The sequence below is a fragment of the Aegilops tauschii genome, chromosome 4 (assembly GCF_002575655.3).
Source record: "Aegilops tauschii subsp. strangulata cultivar AL8/78 chromosome 4, Aet v6.0, whole genome shotgun sequence".
In the NCBI taxonomy this organism is placed as follows: Eukaryota; Viridiplantae; Streptophyta; class Magnoliopsida; order Poales; family Poaceae; genus Aegilops; species Aegilops tauschii.
This window is the reverse complement of record NC_053038.3, coordinates 398071192-398081919: the sequence shown is the minus strand read 5'-3', so window position 1 is coordinate 398081919 and position 10728 is coordinate 398071192. Positions and strand designations below refer to the sequence as shown.

Sequence of the window (10728 nt, the reverse complement as noted above, 5' to 3'; positions counted from 1 at the left end):
CGGGATCCTCTGATTCTCCGCATTGTAACCCGGCTGGTACTTAGTCAGATCTGTGTCGTTCCCGATAAGGGTGGCCACCGGGCGCACGACCTTCACGCAGGCGGCAAAGTCTCTTTGGTCGAAGGCCGTGCCGTCTTCCTTCAGACTTGGATAGCCGAGGGCGATGTCTGCCGGGTCTAACTCGGGGAGGAAAGCCTTGGCCCGGCTCAGCGCGGCAATCGCTCCGGCTCATGCAGAGGCCCGTCGCAGCTCTTGGATACGTTGAGGCAGAACGGCGAGCCGGCGAAGCACTTCCGCCAGATGAGTCGGCACCTCGTTAGATAGGGCCACCACAGCTAAGGCACGCTGTGACCCGGTGTAGAGTTGCTCCACCAGGGTATACATGGCCTTTAGCTTGGTTACCACACTCTGGTTGAGGTTGGCGCTTCTGGGACCTGTTTAACAGAATCAGATAAGCCGCCGACAAGGATGAACTATGAGATATAAAGATTCTACAACTTGATGAAAGCCGGTGAGATGACTTACCGAAGATTGCGGCCACCATCTGGGACACTTGGCGCTTTAAGCCGGAGAGTTCGGCCGTCTTCTCTGACAGGGCCTTCTCTGCCTGTTCGGCCCGGTTCACCAGCGCGGCCTTCTCTTCGGCCCAGGCTTTCCGTTCAGCGTCAAACTCCGTCTTCAGCTTCTCTTGCGCGGCGATGCTGGACACAAATTTGGCATTTGCCTTCCGGGTCTCCATCTCTTGCATCTTCAGCCGGTTCTTGAGATCAGCGAGGTCAGCTTCCAGCTTCTTGCCAGCAGCCTGCATAAATTTCCGGGTTACGGCGTGAATAGTTACTATACAAATGTAAAGTCCCAAGCGTTTTCCAAGCAAAGACACTTGGCACTTGGGGGCTAATGCATATTGAACGTTTCTATCTACAAATTGCCGGTTCAATTGGGTAAGCCGGAACCTAAGTCTACAACATATTCAATCATAAGTCGTCGACTTGGGGGCTAGCATGGTAAAGGTAACTATGCAGTAAGTAAGAGGACAGAAGAATAATACCTCAGATTTCTGCTGGATCTGGGTCACCATGGCAATCTCTGCGTCCCGGCTCTTGTGCACTTGGCTGACGAAGCTGGAGACGATCTCTCCAATGTTCAAATTGGAGTAGTCAGTGAGGTCCAGGTTAACCCGGCGGGACTCTAGCAGCTCCCCTTTGGCGGAGCACTTGGCTAGCGCGGTAGGTCTCCCCGGCTCAACAAACTCCGTCCGGGTAATTACCACGTCCGGGTCATCTACTGGTTGAGCCGAGCTGGAGGCCTCCCGGTTAACAGAAGCTTCTGTTGCGGGCTTGTTGGTTGGGGCAGTAGCCTCAGGAGCAGAGGCAGCCGGCGGTTCTTGAGCGGCTGCTTCCGGCTCAGGCAAGTCCGGTTCATCGACCGGCTTGGATTTCTTCGCCCTCTTGGTGAGCTTGGCCTGGGCACTGGAAGGACAGATAGGTTAAGCACAATGGTGTAAGTAAAGACAAAAGTACAATATGAGATGGTTATCATTACCCGGGCACGGTCTTAAAAGCCGGCAGGCTTGACTGCATAGAGTCGCCAGAAGAGGGGGAAGTTTCCTGGTAATTTGAGTCAGAAGAGTTGAGCAGTTGACGTATAACACCTGCCAAAGGATGAAAAGGGTACAATTTTAAGATCACCTCGGTCCGGCGTTTCCTCGATGCGTCAGGTAACCTGGAGGAGAGGTCGGTGCTTTTGTCGGTCCGGGTGTGCCGCCGGCTCTCATGCACCTGTTGCTTCAAAATAAATTGAGGGTCTTGATAAGCTAAAGGATGTGAAAAGCTTACTTTCCGGGTTACCCTTCGGATTTTCAGCCTTGGCAAGGGCTCCGAGTCGGAGGAAAATGTCGTTACCTCTTCAACCACCGGGTTACTTGCTCCGGTGTCATCCTATTGATGAACAAGTATTGATAAGGCGGACAGAAGTAAACAACAAAGTACAACAAGGACTTACAGGCTCAGGGGTTACCTCTGACTCGGAGCTGTCGCTTAGTTGCATCAGCTCTGAAGCAGTAGGCCTATTTCCTTTTTCGCGAGGGGCGGCTTTCTTGGCGGCTTTCTTCGCCTTTCTGGCCTTCTTGGCCGCCTCATGGTCATATTTGACCCGCCAGAACTTATCATCAGCCTGAAAAATACAGTGATGATTTCTTAAAACGATTCAGATGAAAGCTATATGCAGATAAGATGTTCAGATCAGCGGCTTACCGCTGGGGCTGGGTTGGTCTTGCAGAAGGGGGCTAGGCCGGTCCTTCCGCAGTCTGCCAGGCTCTCGTTCAAGAGAGCCTTGGTCATCTCCTCTGCAACATCTTCAGGAAGATCGTTGTGGCTGTGTCTCTGGGGGTCATCCTTTCGGCCCGTGTACTCACACATTAAGCCGGGGCGCCGGCTCAATGGGATCACCCGCCACGAGATCCAGACCCGGACCAGATCGATTCCGTTCAGACCATTGCCCAGGAGAGCCTTGATCTTGTTGATGGTGGGGAGCAGAGGTTGGCGCTCTGCTTGAGTCAGCTTGTCTGACAGTGGGTGAGTCGGCTCCAGACGCGAGGGACGAAAGCCGGGCAACGGACTCTCATCAGCCGGCGACGTGTCTTGGCAGTAAAACCACGTCAGATTCCAGTCTTTGGGGTGGCTCGGCGGCTCTGCGTAAGGGAAAAGACAGTCCCTGCGCCGCTGGATGGAGATGCCGCCTAGCTCCAAACTTGGCCCGTTGGCGCACTCGTTCTGGCGGTTTAAATAGAAAAGCTCTCTGAAGAGCAGCAGACTGGGTTCTTCTCCAAGGTAAACCTCGCAGAACACTTGGAAGTTGCAGATATTGGACACTGAGTTGGGTCCTATGTCCTGAGGCCGCAGATCGAAGAAATTCAGAACGTCTCTGAAAAACTTTGAGCCGGGCGGTGCGAAGCCCCGGCTCATGTGATCCGCAAAAATGACCACCTCTCCGTCCTTTGGCTGTGGTCTCTCCTCTGATGGGTCAGGGGCACGGTAGGACATGACGTCCTTCTTGGGCAGGTGGCCTGACTTGACAAAATCCGCTAGGGTCTCATTGGTGACGTTGGACCTCATCCAATTGCAAGTAATGGAGGCCTTAGGAGCTTTGGGAGGCATGGTGAAAGTCGGCAGCCTATGATAAAAGGAACGTCCGGTTTAAGTATAAGCCGGAGGAAAGTTATAATTCAGTGTTAAGTGGCGGCTTACGGAGGGGCCTAATGATATATATCTGAGTACATTGAGTTATCTAAGCCGCAGAAAAGATGTCAAGAGTAATTCAAAATTGTCTACGGCCTTATCACGGATGAGCCGGAAATTCTATGGTGCATGGTCTCCTTTAAACCGGAAGATTCTACGGCGCGTGTTTTCTTTAAACCGGAAGTGTAACCCGCCATGACTCAACAAGTGCAGTTTTTTTACTAAGTGTGGTGAAAACAAGTTTCACACATGGCGGTAAATAATTTGGATCAAGTGATCGACAGAAAAAGAAAATTTCTAGACCTAAAAACAGACGCGAGGGAAGTTCTTGAGCTCGAATGAGGCCTTTATGCAGTAAAAAGAGGCCTACTTGCATTTGAAATGAGTGCTAAACAGCCGCCGCACTAGTTCTATCCTATACTAAGATCAAAAAGAGGCAGTAAAAATCAAATCTACTGAGGGCCGCGATGAACTATGAAGAACAGAGGAAGAACTACGGAGCCCTAGTGCGGATCTGCCCTATGGAATGGCGAAGACTCACCGGTGCTGAAGAGACGCGGAGGTCGTCGCGTTTCTCTGGTCAGATCAGGGTGATGCAGCGGCCTGAGTTGGTGACGATGCGAAGACCCGCGGCGGCGGCAGCAGCAGAGCTCGGGCAGGGGAGCAGTAGCGCGAGGAAGAAGACGAAGGAGAGAGAAGTGGCTGAAGGCCCGTCGGGCCAGCCTATTTATAAGGGCGAGCTCATAAGTGGGCGCGAGAATCAAGGAGACCACGGCGTGGTTATCTCCCCACGAAACACCTCAATTTTCGGGATGACAGTAAAGATAAGATCCGTTGCGGATCTGGAGGAGTAAAAAACGGACTTCATGGAAGATGATGTCACGGCGGATTACCCGGAGTCCAGAGGATGACGTCACACTGGGTTATGGCCTTCACATAATTGTAAGCCGGAGATTTTCTGTCGAAAAGATTGAAGATTGACATGAGCCGGCTCAAATCAATCTGGGGCCTAATGTTGAGGATATAGACCTTAGAGTCACCCGCCAGAAGGGGCCGGGTCACTCATATGGTCATTGCCAAAAGCCCGGCGTCAAGCTTAAAGACGGTGGGCCAGAGACGGGCTTAAGACCCGGATACGGCTTAAGGCCCGTAGTTGCAATTATTATCATGGTAGAACTTGTAGTGTAAGGCAAGAATAGTTGAGAGTCCGAGCCGGATACTCTCATGAGCCGGCCTCCCTATATAAGGGGACGACCCGGCAGCGGTTTAGGGACAAGCAAGATCTCATCGAGAACCAGGCATAGCGGTCTCGCTCCCTGGTCATCGAAACCCTAATCAATACCACCTCAAACTGGACGTAGGCTTTTACCTTCACCGTAAGGGGCTGAACCAGTATAAACCCTCGTGTTCCTTGTCCCACTTAACCCCTTCAAGCTTCCTAGTTGCGATGGCTCCACGACTAAGTCCTAGTTCGAGGACATCTGCCGTGACAATTCCACGACAGGCCCAGAGATACCTCTTCGACAATCGGAGTGACAAATCCTAATCTCGATCTATGCCAACTCAACAAACACCATCGGAGACACCTGTAGAGCATCTTTATAATCACCCAGTTACGTTGTGACGTTTGATAGCACACTAAGTGTTCCTCCGGTATTCGGGAGTTGCATAATCTCATAGTCATAGGAACATGTATAAGTCATGAAGAAAGCAATAGCAACAAACTATACGATCATCATGCTAAGCTAACGGATGGGTCATGTCAATCACATCATTCTCTAATGATGTGATCTCGTTAATCAAATGACAACTCATGTCTATGGCTAGGAAACTTAACCATCTTTGATCAACGAGCTAGTCAAGTAGAGGCATACTAGTGACACTCTGTTTGTCTATGTATTCACACATGTACTAAGTTTCCGGTTAATAAAATTCTAGCATGAATAATAAAAATTTATCATGATATAAGGAAATATAAATAACAACTTTATTATTGCCTCTAGGGCATATTTCCTTCAGATGTTGACGGAGATTGCCCTCCCCAAGATGGGAGAGTTGTTGGTGATGATGATGATGATTTCCCCCTCCGAGAGGGAAGTTCCCCCAGCGGAATCGCTCCGCCGGAAGGCAAAAGTGCTCCTGCCCAAGTTCCGCCTCGAGACGGCGGCACTCCATCCCAAAAGTCCTCTCCTTATTTATTTCTAGGTCAAAATGACTTATATACCAGAAGATGGGCACCGGAGGTGTTCCTGGTGAGCACAACCCACTAGGGCGCGCATGGGCTCCCTAGCGCGCACAGGTGGGTTGTGCCCACCTGGTGGGCTCCCTCTGGTACTTATTTGCTCCAATATATTCTTCAAATATTCCATAAAAATTCTTCATGAAGTTTTAGGTTGTTTGGAGTTGTGTAGAATAGGTGGCCTAACGTAGATTTTCCAGGTCCAGATTTCCAGCTGCCGGAATTCTCCCTCTTTGTGTGTACCTTGCATATTATGAGAGAAAAGACACTAGAATTACTCCAAAAAGCATTATTATGCATAAAAACATTATAAATAACAGTAGGAAGACATGATGCAAAATGGACGTATCATGGGACTAGGGCACTCATCCTCTCCAAGCTTCGTCAGCGAGGTTGTGGACCCACCTTCCATCTGACTACAACTCAAGCGTGCAGTTGCGGGGAGGGGGATCCCGGTGCCTCGGCTCTGACTAGTAGTTTAAGTTAGGATTTTTTTCTCGTAGGAGCGGCGTTCGGGTGGATGGTGCGCTAAATCTTTCAGTTGTGTTTTGGACGTCGATCCTCCTCGGGTTCATCCATATGGATGTAATCGATGGTGCTCCAACATAGGTCCTAGCCATGTCCTTGTGGTGGGGAGGTTAACTTTTTTGCTGCGTGCATGCGGCAACGAGACTTGGTGCCAGGCAATTCGGATTGATTCAAGAGTTTAAGAGCATCTACAGCCGGACTTGGCAAATCTGACCCCTCAAAAGCCCGCGGACGCGCCCACTGACCAGTCACACCTCAAAAAATGCATTCCACATCCAGATACCTCAAATTAGAAACCTCAAATCGATATTATTACATGCAACACATTGATCTTTGAGCGGAGTTTCGTCCGGTTCTGCTCCGCTCGTCCGGCTCCGCCGTGGCCATGTCCGGCGGCCGGCTACGCCCCTCAGAGTGTTGGTCTGGTCACCGGCATGGTAGAGTAGGGCATGGGACACGAGCTGGCTCACGGGACTCAAGGCGCCGTCTTCTCCCATGCCCTATTCTTCCTCATCGGAGTCCGGAACCCGTTGGGTGACGATGGACGTCAGATCGATGATGGATCCATCCTGGGATGAGCCGGCGACATCCACCACAAGGCGGTGGCGGTGCCCGGACTGGTGCACCGTACGGGGTGCCGAAAAATGCGACTCCACCTCGTCGACATCCACCGTAGCAAGCGCTACCGCCGAGTCCCGCGCCCACTGTCGCGCACAACAGGCACGCTATCCCATGTTTGCGTTGGAGGACGCCCACGGTGCGTCCATGGCCTCGGCGCGCCAACAGAGGGGTTGCGCGTCCGCCACCGTGTTCGGATGCAAGACGGACCGCACCGCCTCCAGTGAGGCAGCGACGGCTTCCCTAGCGCCGGATCCATGTGCCATTTGGGCGGACGCAATGGATTCCCGATGGAAGGAGTTCGAGTGCTGCCGTGCACGGGCCTCCTCCAGGCCGCGGCGGAGCGCAAGCTGGACGGACATCTCCTCTTCAGGGCCGCGTGGGATGAGCTCGCGGTCGACGGATCTGGAGGTGAAAGACTCGGATCCACTGCCCGCCATGCCGGAGATTGTCGGACGGCGCCGGGGACGAGCTTGGGTGGCGGAGAGGAGTGGAGTGAAGTGGCTAGGGTTTGGTCCGGCGAGCGGATGGGTAGGAATATATGTGGGGTCGGGTGGGCCAGCGTGGGCCGGGTTCGACGTGGCGGGCGTGCCCGGCCGCCCCCATATTCGCCCCATATTTGGGCTGGATATGAGGGGTGTCGGTCAGCCTAGGCGTTTGAGGCATCCGTGTGGGTTAAAATTTTGCGACCGGACAGTGACCGGGCGGCCCACCCGGGCGTATGAGGCGAGTTTGAGGCGTCGGCTTGTAGATGCTCTAATGGCGACGACTGCGACTCTTGGGCGCTGGTCCTTAGGGGCATATCAATAAAGACTCTCCGGTTGTCATCGACAAGGTCAAACCACCTCTCGTAGGGTGGTGCAGGGTTTTCAATACAACTTTTAAATATTTGGGATGCTTTGCACTTCCTAGGAACCTTTATGATATATAGATAGATATGGTCTTTTTTCAGGAACGGAAAACAACATCATTAACAACTTCAGTAATAAAGAGAAAAAAGCTGTAAACAAAACAAGGAAATGTTTCAAAAGCCAAAAATACCAGAAAAATAAATTGGTGTCGCCCGGATTTGAACCGGGGATCCTCAGCGTGTTAAACTGATGTGCTAACCAACTACACCCCGACACCTGTTGTATTTCACATGTTACCTTAATAATTTTATTACGAACATAATTAGTCGGCTGATTATGACGTCATCCAGGGTTTTGCCGCCGCCTAGTCCCTTTTTTTTGTCACATATACAACGAGGCAGGCATACACGCATAGTCCGTGGCCGTGATCGAAAACAACAGACCGTAAATCTTCTGTAGTACCCCGTACGATTTTTTTGGGCTTTATTATGACAATTTTCCAGATTTCACCCCTTATTTAGTGGAGGAGGTAAAGCAAGACTAGTCAATTCGACGTAAGCGTAGAACGGGAACAACTTGTCCGAGGTTTTAACTTCACTTTAGTAAAGTCTACCTTCCAAGCTAGCATGAGCTGATTCTGCCTATCGTTAGGCCTAGAAAGCATGTCAAATCCTAAGGCTAGGCCACTAACTAGATCGATAATGATGGTTTATTCTTCCTGTAAAACAAAGCGCACACCACTGTTTCTTCAGAATTCTTTTTGATAAAAGAACAAAAAGAAATGCAGTTTAGGAAACAGATCAAACAAAACATTGTCACACAGAACCAAATCCTGCCATTTGACTTGTAGCTGGCATAAGAATCAAGTCTCGAACCTTCATATTTGGCGGCTGCGGGGTATTTGGAGCACACTCCATCTTGAAAACGGTTCGGCGCGAGCGATATTTTTCCCTCCCACTGCTCTTTCCACATGCCTGCGCCGCCGCCTCCCTTCCCTTATCATAGCACCGCCTTTGATCACTTCTGACCGTCCGCAGTCCTCGCCGGCGATGCCATGGACACCGCCTCGACCCCCTGCCCCACTCTGTCGATTTGGAGTCTGATCCTCAAACTTAGCATTTATTCCACCTCATGTGCTTCCGATGGCCACTTGCCACCGGCTAGGCCATCACCTCATCCACCTTGCCAGTGACAAGTTTGGCACAAAGGTGCGAAGCCGTATGCCGCATGTGCAGGTATTGGCCTCCCCCCGCCGGTGCCGCAACAATCCTCAACTAAGAGGCCGAAGAAGGCGACGACGTGTCATGCTGTTGTCCCTCCTTCATTCGCCCCGGCGGCAGGCAACACTAGGGTGCATTCCCAGTGCTACGCCATATCAGAACGGCCGCCGAGGTAAAAAATTCATCCTTTGCCTTATACCGGGTTTTGTTCAATTGAATGTGAGGTGACCACAAACATATGTTGGCAAATGTGAAAATTTTGTGATTTAGCGATGATTTTTTTGTGTGTGGAGGGGGTGGGGTGGGGGGTTTGACAGTCACTCAAGAGTATGATGGGTGATTCTGGTGGGACAATTATTTTGGTCCTGAGGGTGCATCATTGTCGCTTTTTGATCAATTGGATGCGAAAGAGCAAGATGCGGAATTTGATCGATTCAAAACCTCTGACTAGCATGGTGCCTGCTAGATGAATATATGTTGGGCTCTCAAATAAAAGGGTGTGTGTGGCACAAAGCAAATTTCTCTGAGTTGAGAACTAAGGTATCAATCCATAGAGTTCACACTTACAACCAATTATGAGTACATACAGACAACTAGATCTTCCCCCTGGTGGTCGCCTTCCGATCTGGCCGCCGCCATCGTCGCTGGCTTCCCGATTTGTTCTGGCCGCTGTCGTCCCATGTCGCGGGCTTCCCGATCTATCCATAGCATGGTGCCTCCCGATCTCGCAGCTACCTTTCCGGCTCCGATCTGGATGATGTCCATGGTTGGGAGTTTGATCAGGGGAAGCACGTGGGTCTGGTGCATGAATGGATATACACAAATACACATGCGTGGACATGTATGAAGATGATCGGCGGCCGCCCAGACTGCCGGCTAGCTGCAACCCATGGTACTGGCTGTTGGCGTCCACCTAGGTTTTGGTGGCTAGCTGCATGGCCGAGTGGCACGGCTAGACAGTGTTCCTGGCGGAGTGCGCCTGGGGTTGGCGGCTAACGGTCCAAGTGTGGTGGATCTGCTTTCTGGCTTTTGACTACGTCATGGGGGATTGAATCCGGGACGGCGGCGGCCTCGCCGCGGATTGTGGTCACCATCAAAAGATTTTCCGAGAGTTCCATCTCTGCAGATATGGTGGTTCACTTGGGCGGCGAGATGCAAAATACGGACAATGTCTTGATGTCGAGGGATTGTTGTACAGTGGTGGCGGTCATATCGCTTGTACACTACTGCTGGATGCTGCTAATGAAGGAAATATGCCCTAGAAGCAATAATAAAGTTGTTATTTATATTTCCTTATATCATGATAAATGTTTATTATTCATGCTAGAATTGTATTAACCGGAAACTTAGTACATGTGTGAATACATAGACAAACAGAGTGTCCCTAGTATGCCTCTACTTGACTAGCTCGTTAATCAAAGATGGTTAAGTTTCCTAACCATAGACATGTGTTGTCATTTGATGAACGAGATCACATCATTAGAGAATGATGTGATGGACAAGACCCATCCGTTAGCTTAGCATTATGATCGTTAAGTTTTATTGCTATTGCTTTCTTCATGACTTATGTTCCTCTGACTATGAGATTATGCAACTCCCGAATACCGGAGGAACACTTAGTGTGCTATCAAACGTCACAACATAACTGGGTGATTATAAAGATTCTCTACAGGTGTCTCCGATGGTGTTTGTTGAGTTGGCATAGATCGAGATTAGGATTTGTCACTCCGTGTATCGGAGAGGTATCTCTGGGCCCTCTCGGTAATGATCATCACTATAAGCCTTGCAAGCAATGTGACTAATGAGTTAGTTGCGGGATGATGCATTACGAAATGAGTAAAGAGACTTGACGGTAACGAGATTAAACTAGGTATGATGATACCGACGATCGAATCTCGGGCAAGTAACATACCGATGACAAAGGGAACAACGTATGTTATTATGCGGTTTGACCGATAAAGATCTTCGTAGAATATGTAGGAGCCAATATGAGCATCCAGGTTCCGCTATTGGTTATTGACCGGAGATGTGTCTTG

The 10728-nt window shown here is 50.5% G+C and overlaps 1 non-coding gene across 1 annotated transcript; it reads right to left on the bottom strand.

Annotated features, from left to right (window-relative positions):
* Nucleotides 1–7675: 7675 nt before the first annotated feature.
* TRNAV-AAC (transfer RNA valine (anticodon AAC)) lies at nucleotides 7676–7749 on the bottom strand. The gene has a single exon. It is a non-coding gene; the product is annotated as a tRNA-Val (tRNA).
* Nucleotides 7750–10728: the final 2979 nt, after the last annotated feature.